Below are 15,400 nucleotides of genomic sequence, written 5' to 3' on the forward strand. Positions count from 1 at the left end.
CACGGAGACACTCACGGAGACACTCACGGGGTCACGGGGTCACTCGCGGGGTCACTCGCGGGGTCACTCGCGGGGTCACTCGCGGGGTCACTCACGGGGTCACTCACGGAGACACTCACGGGGTCACTCACGGGGTCACTCACGGGGTCACTCACTGGGTCACGGGGTCACTCACGGGGTCACTCACGGGGTCACTCGCGGGGTCACTCACTCGCGGCTACCTGGGGGAGCTTTGTCTGTACGTACGTTGCGTCGTTTGACGGCCTCCCGCAGGAGGGTGACGACGTCCTTGCCCTCGCAGCCGGACGCCTTGAAGCCTTTAGTCCACTTCAGGAGGATACCCTGCACAAAGACAAAGACCCCCCGTGTAGCCTTAACACACTGTAGGGGCAAGTGCTGCTGTTAGCGAGCAGCACCTATGAAGGCCGGTAACGGTACACGAGGGGGTGGGTGGCCAGCACCACGCCCGACCGCCTTTGTCTCCCCAGTGGCGATGTTTACGACACACCGCACCAGGTACTCATTTGAGGCTGAGTCGACCTAGCGGAGGCCCGGGACCGGTTCAGATAATCGTCAACTGGTGTTGGCCGTGAGCGGGAATCGAACCCGGGTCGCCAGGTTCGTAGCGCAGCGTAGCGCTAACCGCTACACTATCGGACACAGACACACACAGACTCACACACAGACACACACACACAGACACACACACACACAGACACACACACACAGAGACACTCACACACAGACACACACACACAGACACACACACACACAGACACACACATACAGACACAGACACACACACATACACACACACACATACACACACAGACACACACACAGACACACACACAGACACACACACAGACACACACACACACACAGACACACACACACAGACACACACACAGACACACACACACACAGACACACACACACACAGACATACACACACACAGACATACACACAGACACACACACAGACACACACACACACAGACACACACACACAGACACACACAGACACACAGACACACACAGACACACACAGACACACACACAGACACACACACAGACAAAGGGTCCCCCACGTGTTCATGTCAACAGACTGTTGGGGCGAGCGCTGTTAGCAGGAGGCTGCCACAGTGACCAGCACCACGCCCTGCCCGTCCGTCTTTGTCTCTCCACACCCCCCCCCCCCACCAATCCCCCCCACTCTCCCCCCACTCCACCCACCCACCACCCACCTGGTCCAGCCTGCCCTGGCGACAGGGGAAGGAGAAGGTGAACCCCAGGGGCAGTCTCTGGGCGGCGATGCCCTTGGCGTGCAGGAACTCGGCCACGCAGGACACGATGTGGTCAAACAGCTGGGGGGGGGGGGTCAAGAGGTCACCGGGGTCACGAGGTCATCGGGACACCACGGGGCATCTGGTCACACGTCCGTCGGGTACTCAGGTCACTGGGGTTGCGGGTCACGAGGTCACCATGCTACAAGGTCACAAGGTCAGCACGCCACCAGGTCACAAGGTCACCATTCTGCCAGGTCACAAGGTCACCATTCTGCCAGGTCACAAGGTCACCATGCTACAAGGTCACCACACCACCAGGTCACAAGGTCACCATGCTACAAGGTCACAACGTAAATCAGGCCACAAGTCACCGCTGGACATGTGGTCACATGCTCATTGGGTCATGCCACTGGGGCTGCAGGTCACAAGGTCACCATGCCACCGGGTCACAAGGTCAGCACGCCACCAGGTCACAAGGTCACCATTCTGCCAGGTCACAAGGTCACCATGCTACAAGGTCACCATTCTGCCTGGTCACAAGGTCACCACGCCACCGGGTCACAAGGTCACCATTCTGCCAGGTCACAAGGTCACCATTCTGCCAAGTCACAAGGTCACCATGCTACAAGGTCACCACACCACCAGGTCACAAGGTCACCATGCTACAAGGTCACAACGTAAATCAGGCCACAAGTCACCGCTGGACATGTGGTCACATGCTCATTGGGTCATGCCACTGGGGCTGCAGGTCACAAGGTCACCATGCCACCGGGTCACAAGGTCAGCACGCCACCAGGTCACAAGGTCACCATTCTGCCAGGTCACAAGGTCACCATGCTACAAGGTCACCATTCTGCCTGGTCACAAGGTCACCACGCCACCGGGTCACAAGGTCACCACACCACCGGGTGACAAGGACAGCACGCCACCGGGTGACAAGGTCACCACGCCACCGGGGTCACAAGGTCACCACGACACCGGGGTCACAAGGTCACCACGCCACCGGGGTCACAAGGTCACCACGACACCGGGGTCACAAGGTCACCGGGTCACCGCGTGGGGTGGGCGGTACCTGTTCTCCCGTGGCGTGCATGATGGCGGGCGGGATGGAGAAGATTCGGTTGTCCATGGCAACGCCGCAGCGTTGCCCGCTCCGGATCCGGACGAGGAGAACGCGGAAGTTCGTACCGCCCAGGTCCAGGGCGAGGAAATCTCCGTTCTCTGTGTGCGAGGAGACGCGGGGGAGGAGGGGGGTGTTAGAGATGGGGGTCACGGTGCTAGAGATGTGGGTCACAGTGTTAGAGATGGGGGTTACGGTGTTAGAGATGGGGGTCACGGTGTTAGAGATGGGGGTCACGGTGCTAGAGATGGGGGTCACAGTGCGAGAGATGGGGGTCACAGCGTCAGAGATGTGGGTCACAGTGTTAGAGATGGGGGTCACGGTGCTAGAGATGGGGGTCACAGTGTTAGAGATGGGGTGGGTCACAGTGCTAGAGATGGGGGTCACAGTGCTAGAGATGGGGGTCACTGTGTTAGAGATGGGGGTCACAGTGTTAGAGATGGGGGTCACGGTGCTAGAGATGGGGGTCACGGTGTTAGAGATGGGGGTCACAGTGTTAGAGATGGGGGTCACAGTGCTAGAGATGGGGGTCACAGTGCGAGAGATGGGGGTCACAGTGTTAGAGATGGGGTGGGTCACAGTGCTAGAGATGGGGGTCACAGTGCTAGAGATGGGGGTCACTGTGTTAGAGATGGGGGTCACAGTGTTAGAGATGGGGGTCACGGTGCTAGAGATGGGGGTCACAATGTTAGAGATGGGGGTCATGGTGTTAGAGATGGGGGTCACAGTGCTAGAGATGGGGGTCACGGTGATAGAGATGGGGGTCACAATGTTAGAGATGGGGGTCACGGTGTTAGAGATGGGGGTCACAGTGCTAGAGATGGGGGTCACAGTGCGAGAGATGGGGGTCACAGTGTTAGAGATGGGGTGGGTCACAGTGCTAGAGATGGGGGTCACAGTGCTAGAGATGGGGGTCACTGTGTTAGAGATGGGGGTCACAGTGTTAGAGATGGGGGTCACGGTGCTAGAGATGGGGGTCACAGTGCTAGAGATGGGGGTCACGGTGCTAGAGATGGGGGTCACAGTGCTAGAGATGGGGGTCACAGTGCTAGAGATGTGGGTCACAGTGTTAGAGATGGGGGTCACAGTGTTAGAGATGGGGGTCACAGTGCTAGAGATGGGGGTCACAGTGATAGAGATGGGGGTCACAGTGTTAGAGATGGGGGTCACAGTACTAGAGATGGGGGTCACAGTGCTAGAGATGGGGGTCACAGTGTTAGAGATGGGGGTCACAGTGCTAGAGATGGGGGTCACAGTGTTAGAGATGGGGGTCACAGTGCTAGAGATGGGGGTCACAGTGTTAGAGATGGGGGTCACAGTGCTAGAGATGGGGGTCACAGTGTTAGAGATGGGGGTCACAGTGCTAGAGATGGGGGTCACAGTGTTAGAGATGGGGGTCACAGTGCTAGAGATGGGGGTCACAGTGTTAGAGATGGGGGTCACAGTGCTAGAGATGGGGGTCACAGTGTTAGAGATGGGGGTCACAGTGTTAGAGATGGGGGTCACAGTGTTAGAGATGGGGGTCACAGTGTTAGAGATGGGGGTCACAGTGTTAGAGATGGGGGGGTCACGGTGTTAGAGATGGGGGGGTCACAGTGGTAGAGATGGGGGTCACAGTGTTAGAGATGGGGGTCACAGTGTTAGAGATGGGGGGGTCACAGTGCTAGAGATGGGGGTCACAGTGGTAGAGATGGGGGTCACAGTGTTAGAGATGGGGGTCACAGTGTTAGAGATGGGGGGGTCACAGTGTTAGAGATGGGGGGGTCACAGTGGTAGAGATGGGGGTCACAGTGTTAGAGATGGGGGTCACAGTGTTAGAGATGGGGGGGTCACAGTGTTAGAGATGGGGGTCACAGTGTTAGAGATGGGGGTCACAGTGTTAGAGATGGGGGTCACAGTGCCAGAGATGGGGGTCACAGTGCTAGAGATGGGGGTCACAGTGTTAGAGATGGGGGTCACAGTGCTAGAGATGGGGGTCACAGTGTTAGAGATGGGGGTCACAGTGTTAGAGATGGGGGTCACAGTGCTAGAGATGGGGGTCACAGTGCTAGAGATGGGGGTCACAGTGTTAGAGATGGGGGTCACAGTGCTAGAGATGGGGGTCACAGTGTTAGAGATGGGGGTCACAGTGCTAGAGATGGGGTCACAGTGTTAGAGATGGGGGTCACAGTGCTAGAGATGGGGGTCACAGTGTTAGAGATGGGGGTCACAGTGCTAGAGATGGGGGTCACAGTGTTAGAGATGGGGGTCACAGTGCTAGAGATGGGGGTCACAGTGTTAGAGATGGGGGTCACAGTGTTAGAGATGGGGGTCACAGTGTTAGAGATGGGGGTCACAGTGTTAGAGATGGGGGTCACAGTGTTAGAGATGGGGGGGTCACAGTGTTAGAGATGGGGGGGTCACAGTGCTAGAGATGGGGGGGTCACAGTGCTAGAGATGGGGGTCACAGTGCTAGAGATGGGGGTCACAGTGCTAGAGATGGGGGTCACAGTGTTAGAGATGGGGGTCACAGTGCTAGAGATGGGGGTCACATTGTTAGAGATGGGGGTCACAGTGTTAGAGATGGGGGTCACAGTGCTAGAGATGGGGGTCACAGTGCTAGAGATGGGGGTCACAGTGTTAGAGATGGGGGTCACAGTGCTAGAGATGGGGGTCACAGTGTTAGAGATGGGGGTCACAGTGCTAGAGATGGGGGTCACAGTGCTAGAGATGGGGGTCACAGTGTTAGAGATGGGGTGGGTCACAGTGCTAGAGATGGGGGTCACAGTGCTAGAGATGGGGGTCACAGTGTTAGAGATGGGGGTCACAGTGCTAGAGATGGGGGTCACAGTGTTAGAGATGGGGGTCACAGTGCTAGAGATGGGGGTCACAGTGTTAGAGATGGGGGTCACAGTGTTAGAGATGGGGGTCACAGTGTTAGAGATGGGGGTCACAGTGTTAGAGATGGGGGTCACAGTGCTAGAGATGGGGGTCACAGTGTTAGAGATGGGGGTCACAGTGTTAGAGATGGGGGTCACAGTGCTAGAGATGGGGGTCACAGTGTTAGAGATGGGGGTCACAGTGTTAGAGATGGGGGTCACAGTGCTAGAGATGGGGGTCACAGTGTTAGAGATGGGGGTCACAGTGTTAGAGATGGGGGTCACAGTGCTAGAGATGGGGGTCACAGTGTTAGAGATGGGGGTCACAGTGTTAGAGATGGGGGTCACAGTGTTAGAGATGGGGGTCACAGTGTTAGAGATGGGGGTCACAGTGCTAGAGATGGGGGTCACAGTGTTAGAGATGGGGGTCACAGTGTTAGAGATGGGGGTCACAGTGCTAGAGATGGGGGTCACAGTGTTAGAGATGGGGGTCACAGTGCTAGAGATGGGGGTCACAGTGTTAGAGATGGGGGTCACAGTGTTAGAGATGGGGGTCACAGTGCTAGAGATGGGGGTCACAGTGTTAGAGATGGGGGTCACAGTGTTAGAGATGGGGGTCACAGTGCTAGAGATGGGGGTCACAGTGTTAGAGATGGGGGTCACAGTGCTAGAGATGGGGGTCACAGTGTTAGAGATGGGGGTCACAGTGTTAGAGATGGGGGTCACAGTGTTAGAGATGGGGGTCACAGTGCTAGAGATGGGGGTCACAGTGTTAGAGATGGGGGTCACAGTGTTAGAGATGGGGGTCACAGTGCTAGAGATGGGGGTCACAGTGTTAGAGATGGGGGTCACAGTGTTAGAGATGGGGGTCACAGTGCTAGAGATGGGGGTCACAGTGTTAGAGATGGGGGTCACAGTGTTAGAGATGGGGGTCACAGTGTTAGAGATGGGGGTCACAGTGTTAGAGATGGGGGTCACAGTGCTAGAGATGGGGGTCACAGTGTTAGAGATGGGGGTCACAGTGTTAGAGATGGGGGTCACAGTGTTAGAGATGGGGGTCACAGTGTTAGAGATGGGGGTCACAGTGCTAGAGATGGGGGTCACAGTGTTAGAGATGGGGGTCACAGTGTTAGAGATGGGGGTCACAGTGCTAGAGATGGGGGTCACAGTGTTAGAGATGGGGGTCACAGTGTTAGAGATGGGGGTCACAGTGCTAGAGATGGGGGTCACAGTGTTAGAGATGGGGGTCACAGTGTTAGAGATGGGGGTCACAGTGTTAGAGATGGGGGTCACAGTGTTAGAGATGGGGGTCACAGTGCTAGAGATGGGGGTCACAGTGTTAGAGATGGGGGTCAGTGTTAGAGATGGGGGTCACAGTGTTAGAGATGGGGGTCACAGTGTTAGAGATGGGGGTCACAGTGTTAGAGCGTGTCTCTGTGTGTGTCTGCTCGTGTCTCTGCGTGTCTCTGCGCGCGTTTCTGCGCGTGTCTGCGTGTCTGCGTGTGTCTGCGTGTCTCTGTGCGTCTCCGCGTGTCTCTGCGTGTCTGCGCGTATCTCTGTGTGTGTCTGTGTGTGTCTGTGTGTGTCTGCGTGTGTCTGTGCGTCTCCGCGTGTCTGCGTGTCTCTGCGCGTGTCTGCGTGTGTCTCTGTGTGTCTCTGTGTGTCTCTGCGTGTATCTGCGTGTCTGCGTGTCTCTGCGTGTGTCTGCGCGTGTCTCTCTGCGTGTGTCTCTGCGCGTGTCTCTCTGTGTCTCTGTGTGTCTCTCCGCGTGTCTCTGCGTGTCTCTGCGCGTGTCTGCGTGTCTCTGCGTGTGTCTCTCTGCGTGTCTCCGTGTGTCTCTGCGTGTCTCTGCGCGTGTCTCCGTGTGTCTCTGTGTCTCTCCGTGTCTCTGCGTGTCTCTCTCCGTGTCTCTCTGCGTGTCTCTCTCCGTGTCTCTCTGCGTGTCTCTCTGCGTGTCTCTCTCCGTGTCTCTCTGCATGTCTCTGCGTGTCTCTCTGCGTGTCTCTCTGCGTGTCTCTCTCCGTGTCTCTCTGCGTGTCTCTGCGTGTCTCTCTGCGTGTCTCTCTCCGTGTCTCTCTGCGTGTCTCTCTCCGTGTCTCTCTGCGTGTCTCTCTGCGTGTCTCTCTGCGTGTGTCTCTCTGCGCGTCTCTCTGGCGTGTCTCTCTCCGTGTCTCTCTCCGTGTCTCTCTGCGTGTCTCTGCGTGTCTCTCTCCGTGTCTCTCTGCGTGTCTCTGCGTGTCTCTCTCCGTGTCTCTCTGCGTGTCTCTCTGTGTCTCTCTGCGTGTCTCTCTGCGTGTCTCTCTGCGTGTCTCTCTGCGTGTCTCTCTGCGTGTGTCTCTCTGTGTCTCTCTCCCCGTGTCTCTGCGTGTCTCTCTGCGTGTCTCTCTCTGCGTCTCTCTGTGTGTGTCTCTCTCTCCGTGTCTCTCCGCGTGTCTCTCTGCGTGTGTCTCTCTGTGTCTCTGTGTCTCTCTCCCCGTGTCTCTGCGTGTCTCTCTGCGTGTCTCTCTCTGCGTCTCTCTGTGTGTGTCTCTCTCTCCGTGTCTCTCCGTGTCTCTCCGTGTCTCTCTGCGTGTCTCTCTGGCGTGTCTCTCTGCGTGTCTCTCTGCGTGTCTCTCTCCGCGTCTCTCTGCGTGTCTCTGCGCGTGTCTCTCTGCGTGTCTCTCTCCGTGTGTCTCTCTGTGTCTCTGTGTCTCTCTGCGTGTGTCTCTCTGCGTGTGTCTCTCTGCGTGTCTCTCTGCGTGTCTCTCTCTGCGTGTCTCTCTGCGTGTCTCTCTCTGTGTCTCTCTGCGTGTCTCTCTGCGTGTGTCTCTCTGCGCGTGTCTCTCTGCGTCTCTCTGTGTGTCTCTCCGTGTCTCTCTGCGTGTGTCTCTCTGCGCGTGTCTCTCTGCGTGTCTCTCTCCGTGTCTCTCTGCGTGTCTCTCTGTGTCTCTGTGTCTCTCTCCGTGTCTCTCTGCGTGTCTCTGCGTGTCTCTCCGTGTCTCTCTGTGTCTCTGTGTCTCTGCGTGTCTCTGCGTGTCTCTCTGCGTGTCTCTCTGGCGTGTCTCTCTCCGTGTCTCTCTGTGTCTCTGTGTCTCTGCGTGTCTCTGCGTGTCTCTCTGTCTCTGCGTCTCTGCGTGTCTCTGTGTCTCTCCGTGTCTCTCTCCGCGTCTCTCTGGCGTGTCTCTCCGTGTGTCTCTCTGTGTCTCTGTGTCTCTCTCCCCGTGTCTCTGCGTGTCTCTCTGCGTGTCTCTCTCTCTCCGTGTCTCTCTCTCCGCGTGTCTCTCTGCGTGTCTCTGCGTGTCTCTCTCTGCGTCTCTGGCGTGTCTCTCTCTCCGCGTGTCTCTGAGTCTCTCTGCGTGTGTCTCTCTGCGTGCCTCTCTGCGTGTCTCTCTCCGTGTCTCTGCGTGTGTCTCTGCGTGTCTCTCCGGCGTGTCTCTCTGGCGTGTCTCTCTCTGCGTCTCTCTGGCGTGTCTCTCCGTGTGTCTCTCTGTGTCTCTGTGTCTCTCTCCCCGTGTCTCTGCGTGTCTCTCTCTGCGTGTCTCTCTCTGCGTGTCTCTCTCTGCGTCTCTCTCTGCGTGTCTCTGCGTGTCTCTCTCTGCGTGTCTCTCTCCGGCGTCTCTCTCTGGCGTGTCTCTCTCTCTCCGTGTCTCTCTCTGCGCGTGTCTCTCTCTCCGCGTCTCTCTCTCTCCCCGGCGTGTCTCTCTCTCTCTCTCTCCCCGCGTGCTCCCCGCACCCCTCCCGCTGGGCGTGCGCCGCACGAACGTGGGCAGCATGGCGACGGGGGCCCCCTCGTGCGTGGCCCTGGACAGGCCCCGGGCCATGGCGAGGCCCACGAGCCGCTTGACTGCGAGCAGGAGCTCGGCGCCCGTCGCCAGCGGCGCCAGCGCCGCGTCGAGGCGCCGGCGCCGCTCGGCGAGCCTCGCCGCCACCGCCGTCACCATGGCCGCTCCCTTGCCGCTGCCGTCCTCCGAGCGGGCAAAGCGGAGGTCGAAATCGGGGGCGAGGCGACGGAGCGTCGACTGGAGCAGAGCGGAGAAGCTGCGGTGTGGGTGGGTGGGGGGTGGGTGGGGGGGGGGTGTGGGGGGGGTGGTGGTGGGGGGGTGGTGGTGGGGGGAGAGGATTGAGTCTGTGGGTTTCTATGGGTCTCTGTGAGTCTCTGTGGGTGTGAGTCTCTGTGGGTCTCTGTGAGTGTGGGTCTCTGTGAGTGTGGGTCTCTGTGGGTCTCTGTGGGTCTCTGTGAGTGTGGGTCTCTGTGGGTCTCTGTGAGTGTGGGTCTCTGTGAGTGTGGGTCTCTGTGGGTCTCTGTGAGTGTGGGTCTCTGTGAGTGTGGGTCTCTGTGAGTGTGGGTCTCTGTGGGTCTCTGTGAGTGTGGGTCTCTGTGAGTGTGGGTCTCTGTGGGTCTCTGTGAGTGTGGGTCTCTGTGGGTCTCTGTGAGTGTGGGTCTCTGTGGGTCTCTGTGAGTGTGAGTCTCTGTGAGTCTCTGTGAGTGTGGGTCTCTGTGAGTGTGGGTCTCTGTGAGTCTCTGTGGGTCTCTGTGTGTCTGGCCGCTCCCTTGCCGCTGCCGTCCTCCGAGCGGGCAAAGCGGAGGTCGAAATCGGGGGCGAGGCGACGGAGCGTCGACTGGAGCAGAGCGGAGAAGCTGCGGTGTGGGTGGGTGGGGGTGGTGGTGGGGGGGTGGTGGTGGTGGTGGGGGGGGTGGGGGGGGTGGGTGGTGGTGGGGGGAGAGGATTGAGTCTGTGGGTCTCTGTGTGTGTGGGTCTCTATGAGTGTGGGTCTCTGTGGGTCTCTGTGTGTGTGGGTCTCTGTGAGTGTGGGTCTCTGTGGGTCTCTGTGTGTGTGGGTCTCTGTGAGTGTGGGTCTCTGTGGGTCTCTGTGTGTGTGGGTCTCTATGAGTGTCGGTCTCTATGAGTGTGGGTCTCTGTAAGTGTGGGTCTCTGTGTGTGTGAGTCTCTGTGGGTCTCTCTGTGGGTCTCTGTGTGTGTGGGTCTCTATGAGTGTCGGTCTCTATGAGTGTGGGTCTCTGTGAGTGTGGGTCTCTGTGGGTCTCTCTGTGGGTCTCTGTGTGTGTGAGTCTCTGTGGGTCTCTATGTGTGTGGGTCTCTGTGAGTGTGGGTCTCTGTGGGTCTCTGTGTGTGTGGGTCTCTATGAGTGTGGGTCTCTGTGAGTGTGGGTCTCTGTGGGTCTCTATGAGTGTGGGTCTCTGTGTGTGTGGGTCTCTGTGAGTGTGGGGCTCTGTGGGTCTCTCTGTGGGTCTCTGTGGGTGTGGGTCTCTGTGAGTCTCTATGAGTTTGGGTCTCTGTGAGTGTGGGTCTCTGTGAGTGTGGGTCTCTGTGGGTCTCTGTGAGTGTGGGTCTCTATGAGTGTGGGTCTCTGTAAGTGTGGGTCTCTGTGGGTGTGGGTCTCTGTGGGTCTCTGTGGGTGTGGGTCTCTGTGTGTGTGGGTCTCTGTGAGTGTGGGTCTCTGTGGGTCTCTGTGTGTGTGGGTCTCTGTGTGTGTGGGTCTCTGTGGGTCTCTGTGTGTGTGGGTCTCTGTGGGTCTCTGTGTGTGTGGGTCTCTGTGGGTCTCTGTGTGTGTGGGTCTCTGTGAGTGTGGGTCTCTGTGGGTCTCTGTGAGTGTGGGACTCTGTGAATGTGGGTCTCTGTGGGTCTCTGTGTGTGTGGGTCTCTGTGTGTGTGGGTCTCTGTGGGTCTCTGTGAGTGTGGGTCTCTGTCGGTTTCTGTGTGTGTGGGTCTCTGTGTGTGTGGGTCTCTGTGGGTCTCTGTGAGTGCGGGTCTCTGTGTGTGTGGGTCTCTGTGGGTCTCTGGGGGTCTCTGTGGGTCTCTGTCGGTCTCTGTGTGTGTGGGTCTCTGTGTGTGTGGGTCTCTGTGAGTGTGGGTCTCTGTGTGTGTGGGTCTCTGTGAGTGTGGGTCTCTGTGTGTGTGGGTCTCTGTGGGTCTCTGTGTGTGTGGGTCTCTATGAGTGTGGGTCTCTGTGAGTGTGGGTCTCTGTGGGTCTCTATGAGTGTGGGTCTCTGTGTGTGTGGGTCTCTGTGAGTGTGGGGCTCTGTGGGTCTCTCTGTGGGTCTCTGTGGGTGTGGGTCTCTGTGAGTCTCTATGAGTTTGGGTCTCTGTGAGTGTGGGTCTCTGTGAGTGTGGGTCTCTGTGGGTCTCTGTGAGTGTGGGTCTCTATGAGTGTGGGTCTCTGTAAGTGTGGGTCTCTGTGGGTGTGGGTCTCTGTGGGTCTCTGTGGGTGTGGGTCTCTGTGTGTGTGGGTCTCTGTGAGTGTGGGTCTCTGTGGGTCTCTGTGTGTGTGGGTCTCTGTGTGTGTGGGTCTCTGTGGGTCTCTGTGTGTGTGGGTCTCTGTGGGTCTCTGTGTGTGTGGGTCTCTGTGGGTCTCTGTGTGTGTGGGTCTCTGTGAGTGTGGGTCTCTGTGGGTCTCTGTGAGTGTGGGACTCTGTGAATGTGGGTCTCTGTGGGTCTCTGTGTGTGTGGGTCTCTGTGTGTGTGGGTCTCTGTGGGTCTCTGTGAGTGTGGGTCTCTGTCGGTTTCTGTGTGTGTGGGTCTCTGTGTGTGTGGGTCTCTGTGGGTCTCTGTGAGTGCGGGTCTCTGTGTGTGTGGGTCTCTGTGGGTCTCTGGGGGTCTCTGTGGGTCTCTGTCGGTCTCTGTGTGTGTGGGTCTCTGTGTGTGTGGGTCTCTGTGAGTGTGGGTCTCTGTGTGTGTGGGTCTCTGTGAGTGTGGGTCTCTGTGTGTGTGGGTCTCTGTGGGTCTCTGTGTGTGTGGGTCTCTGTGGGTCTCTGTGTGTGTGGGTCTCTGTGGGTCTCTGTGGGTGTGGGTCTCTGTGTGTGTGGGTCTCTGTGTGTGTGGGTCTCTGTGGGTCTCTGTGTGTGTGGGTCTCTGTGTGTGTGGGTCTCTGTGAGTGTGGGTCTCTGTGGGTCTCTGTGGGTCTCTGTGTGTGTGGGTCTCTGTGGGTCTCTGTGTGTGTGGGTCTCTGTGGGTCTCTGTGTGTGTGGGTCTCTGTGGGTCTCTATGAGTGTGGGTCTCTGTGGGTCTCTGTGGGTCTCTGTGAGTGTGGGGCTCTGTGGGTCTCTGTGTGTGTGGGTCTCTGTGGGTCTCTGTGAGTATGGGTCTCTGTGGGTCTCTGTGTGTGTGGGTCTCTGTGGGTCTCTGTGTGTGTGGGTCTCTGTGGGTCTCTATGAGTGTGGGTCTCTGTGGGTCTCTGTGGGTCTCTGTGTGTGAGGGTCTCTGTGGGTCTCTGTGGGTCTCTGTGAGTGTGGGTCTCTGTGAGCGTGGGTCTCTGTGGGTCTCTATGAGTGTGGGTCTCTGTGGGTCTCTGTGGGTCTCTGTGTGTGTGGGTCTCTGTGTGTGTGGGTCTCTGTGGGTCTCTGTGGGTCTCTGTGTGTGTGGGTCTCCGTGGGTCTCTGTGGGTTTCTGTGAGTGTGGGTCTCTGTGGGTGTGGGTCTCTGTGAGTGTGGGTCTTTGTGGGTCTTTGTGGGTCTCTATGAGTGTGGGTCTCTGTGGGTCTCTGTGGGTCTCTGTGAGTGTGGGTCTCTGTGCGTCTCTATGAGTGTGGGTCTCTGTGGGTCTCTGTGCGTCTCTGTGTGTGTGGGTCTCTGTGGGTCTCTGTGGGTCTCTGTGAGTGTGGGTCTCTGTGAGTGTGGGTCTCTGTGAGTGTGGGTCTCTGTGGGTCTCTGTGTGTGTGGGTCTCTGTGGGCCTCTGTGTGTGTGGGTCTCTGTGGGTCTCTGTGGGTCTCTGTGAGTGTGGGTCTCTGTGAGTGTGGGTCTCTGTGGGTCTCTATGAGTGTGGGTCTCTGTGGGTCTCTGTGTGTCTCTGTGTATCTCTGTGGGTCCTCTGTGTGTCTCTGTGTGTCTCTGTGGGTCTCTGTGGGTCTCTGTGGGTCTCTGTGCGTCTCTGTGTGTGTGGGTCTCTGTGGGTCTCTGTGGGTCTCTGTGAGTGTGGGTCTCTGTGAGTGTGGGTCTCTGTGAGTGTGGGTCTCTGTGGGTCTCTGTGTGTGTGGGTCTCTGTGGGCCTCTGTGTGTGTGGGTCTCTGTGGGTCTCTGTGGGTCTCTGTGAGTGTGGGTCTCTGTGGGTCTCTATGAGTGTGGGTCTCTGTGGGTCTCTGTGTGTCTCTGTGTATCTCTGTGGGTCTCTGTGTGTCTCTGTGTGTCTCTGTGGGTCTCTGTGTGTGGGTCTCTGTGTGTCTCTGTGGGTCTCTGTGTGTCTCTGTGGGTCTCTATGAGTGTGTGTCTCTATGGGTCTCTGTGTGCCCGTGTCCCCCCGTCCCCCTCCGGGTGCCCGTCTCTCCCTCACGTGGGGTGGTGTTTGTAGACGCTGCCGTCCACCGCCACGGTCGTCACCAGTCGCCCGCTCCCACCGTGCCGGTCGTGGTGCTGGTGGTGCTGGTGGTGGTGGGGGCCTTCTCCCACGTGGTGCTGCCGGTCGTGGTTGTGGTGCTGGTGGTGGTGGTGTTGGGGGCCTTCTCCACCGTGGTGCCGCTGGTCGTGGTCGTGGTGCTGGTGGTGCTGGTGTTGGGGGCCTTCTCCACCGTGGTGCCGCTGGTCGTGGTCGTGGTGCTGGTGGTGCTGGTGTTGGGGGCCTTCTCCACCGTGGTGCCGCTGGTCGTGGTGGTGGTGGTGCTGGTGGTGGTGGGGGCCTTCTCCCACGTGGTGCTGCTGGTCGTGGTCGTGGTGCTGGTGGTGGTGTTGGGGGCCTTCTCCCACGTGGTGCCGCCGGTCGTGGTCGTGGTGGTGCTGGTGCTGGTGGTGGTGCTGGGGGCCTTCTCCCACGTGGTGCTGTTGGTGGGGGCCTTCTCCCACGTGGTGCCGCTGGTCGTGGTCGTGGTGCTGGTGGTGGTGGTGTTGGGGGCCTTCTCCACCGTGGTGCCGCCGGTCGTGGTCGTGGTGGGGGCCTTCTCCCACGTGGTGCCGCTGGTCGTGGTCGTGGTGCTGGTGGTGGTGGTGTTGGGGGCCTTCTCCACCGTGGTGCCGCTGGTCGTGGTCGTGGTGCTGGTGGTGGTGGTGTTGGGGGCCTTCTCCACCGTGGTGCCGCTGGTCGTGGTCGTGGTGCTGGTGCTGGTGGTGGTGTTGGGGGCCTTCTCCCACGTGGTGCCGGCCGCTCCGCCGGACGCGGCCCACGAGGGCGCTGAGCGCCGCGGCGGTCAGAGCGGCGGCGCGGGCCGAGACGACGCGGCAGGCGTGGCGGACGCGGCCGGCGTCGCCCGCGGTCGCCGCTCGCACGCCCAGCGAGCTCAGGATGGAGACGCAGCGCGGGTGGCAAGGGTCCTCCTCGCTGTGGGGGGGGGTAGGTAGGGGGGTAGGGGGGGAGGGGGTGGTGGTAGGGGGAGGTGGAGGAGAGGGAGGAGAGGGAGAGGGGAGAGGGAGGAGAGGGAGGAGAGGGAGGGAGGAGAGGGAGGAGAGGGAGGGAGGAGAGGGAGGGAGGGAGGGGGAGAGGAGGAGAGGGAGGGAGAGGGAGGGAGGAGAGGGAGGGAGGAGAGGGAGGAGAGGGAGGGAGGAGAGGGAGGAGAGGGAGGGAGGAGAGGGAGGGAGGAGAGGGAGGAGAGGGAGGGAGAGAGGGAGGGAGGGAGAGGGAGGGAGGGAGGAGAGGGGAGGGGAGGGAGGAGAGGGAGGGAGGGAGGAGGAGGGAGGGAGGAGAGGGAGGAGATGGAGGGAGAGAGAGAGGGAGGGAGGAGAGGGAGGAGATGGAGGGGAGGGAAGAGAGGGAGGGAGGAGAGGGAGGGAGGGAGGGGAGGGAGGGAGGGAGGAGAGGGAGGGAGGGAGGGGAGGGAGGGAGGGAGGAGAGGGAGGGAGGGAGGAGAGGGAGGGAAGAGAGGGAGGAGAGGGAGGGAGGGAGGGAGGAGAGGGAGTGAGGGAGGAGAGGGAGGGAGGAGAGGGAGGGAGGGGAGGGAGGGAGGAGAGGGAGGGAGGGAGGAGAGGGAGGGAGGGAGGAGAGGGAGGGAGGAGGAGAGGGAGGGAGGAGAGGGAGGAGATGGAGGGAGGAGAGGGAGGGAGGGAGGGAGGAGAGGGAGGAGATGGAGGGGAGGGAAGAGAGGGAGGGAGGAGAGGGAGGGAGGAGAGGGAGGGAGGGGAGGGAGGGAGGGAGGGAGGGAGGAGAGGGAGGGAGGGAGGAGGGAGGGAGGAGAGGGAGGAGAGGGAGGGAGGGAGGGAGGGAGGGAGGGAGGG

General features: G+C 59.4%; 1 pseudogene; it reads right to left on the minus strand.

Moving 5' to 3' along the window:
• Positions 1-15,400, minus strand: part of LOC116936811 (hexokinase-2-like) — a 61,512-nt pseudogene that overhangs the window by 9,672 nt on the left and 36,440 nt on the right.

Source organism: Petromyzon marinus, unplaced genomic scaffold (assembly GCF_048934315.1).
Source record: "Petromyzon marinus isolate PM22_M1 ecotype Great Lakes invasive population unplaced genomic scaffold, UKy_Petmar_22M1.pri1.0 PM_Scaffold_73, whole genome shotgun sequence".
Taxonomy (NCBI): Eukaryota; Metazoa; Chordata; class Hyperoartia; order Petromyzontiformes; family Petromyzontidae; genus Petromyzon; species Petromyzon marinus.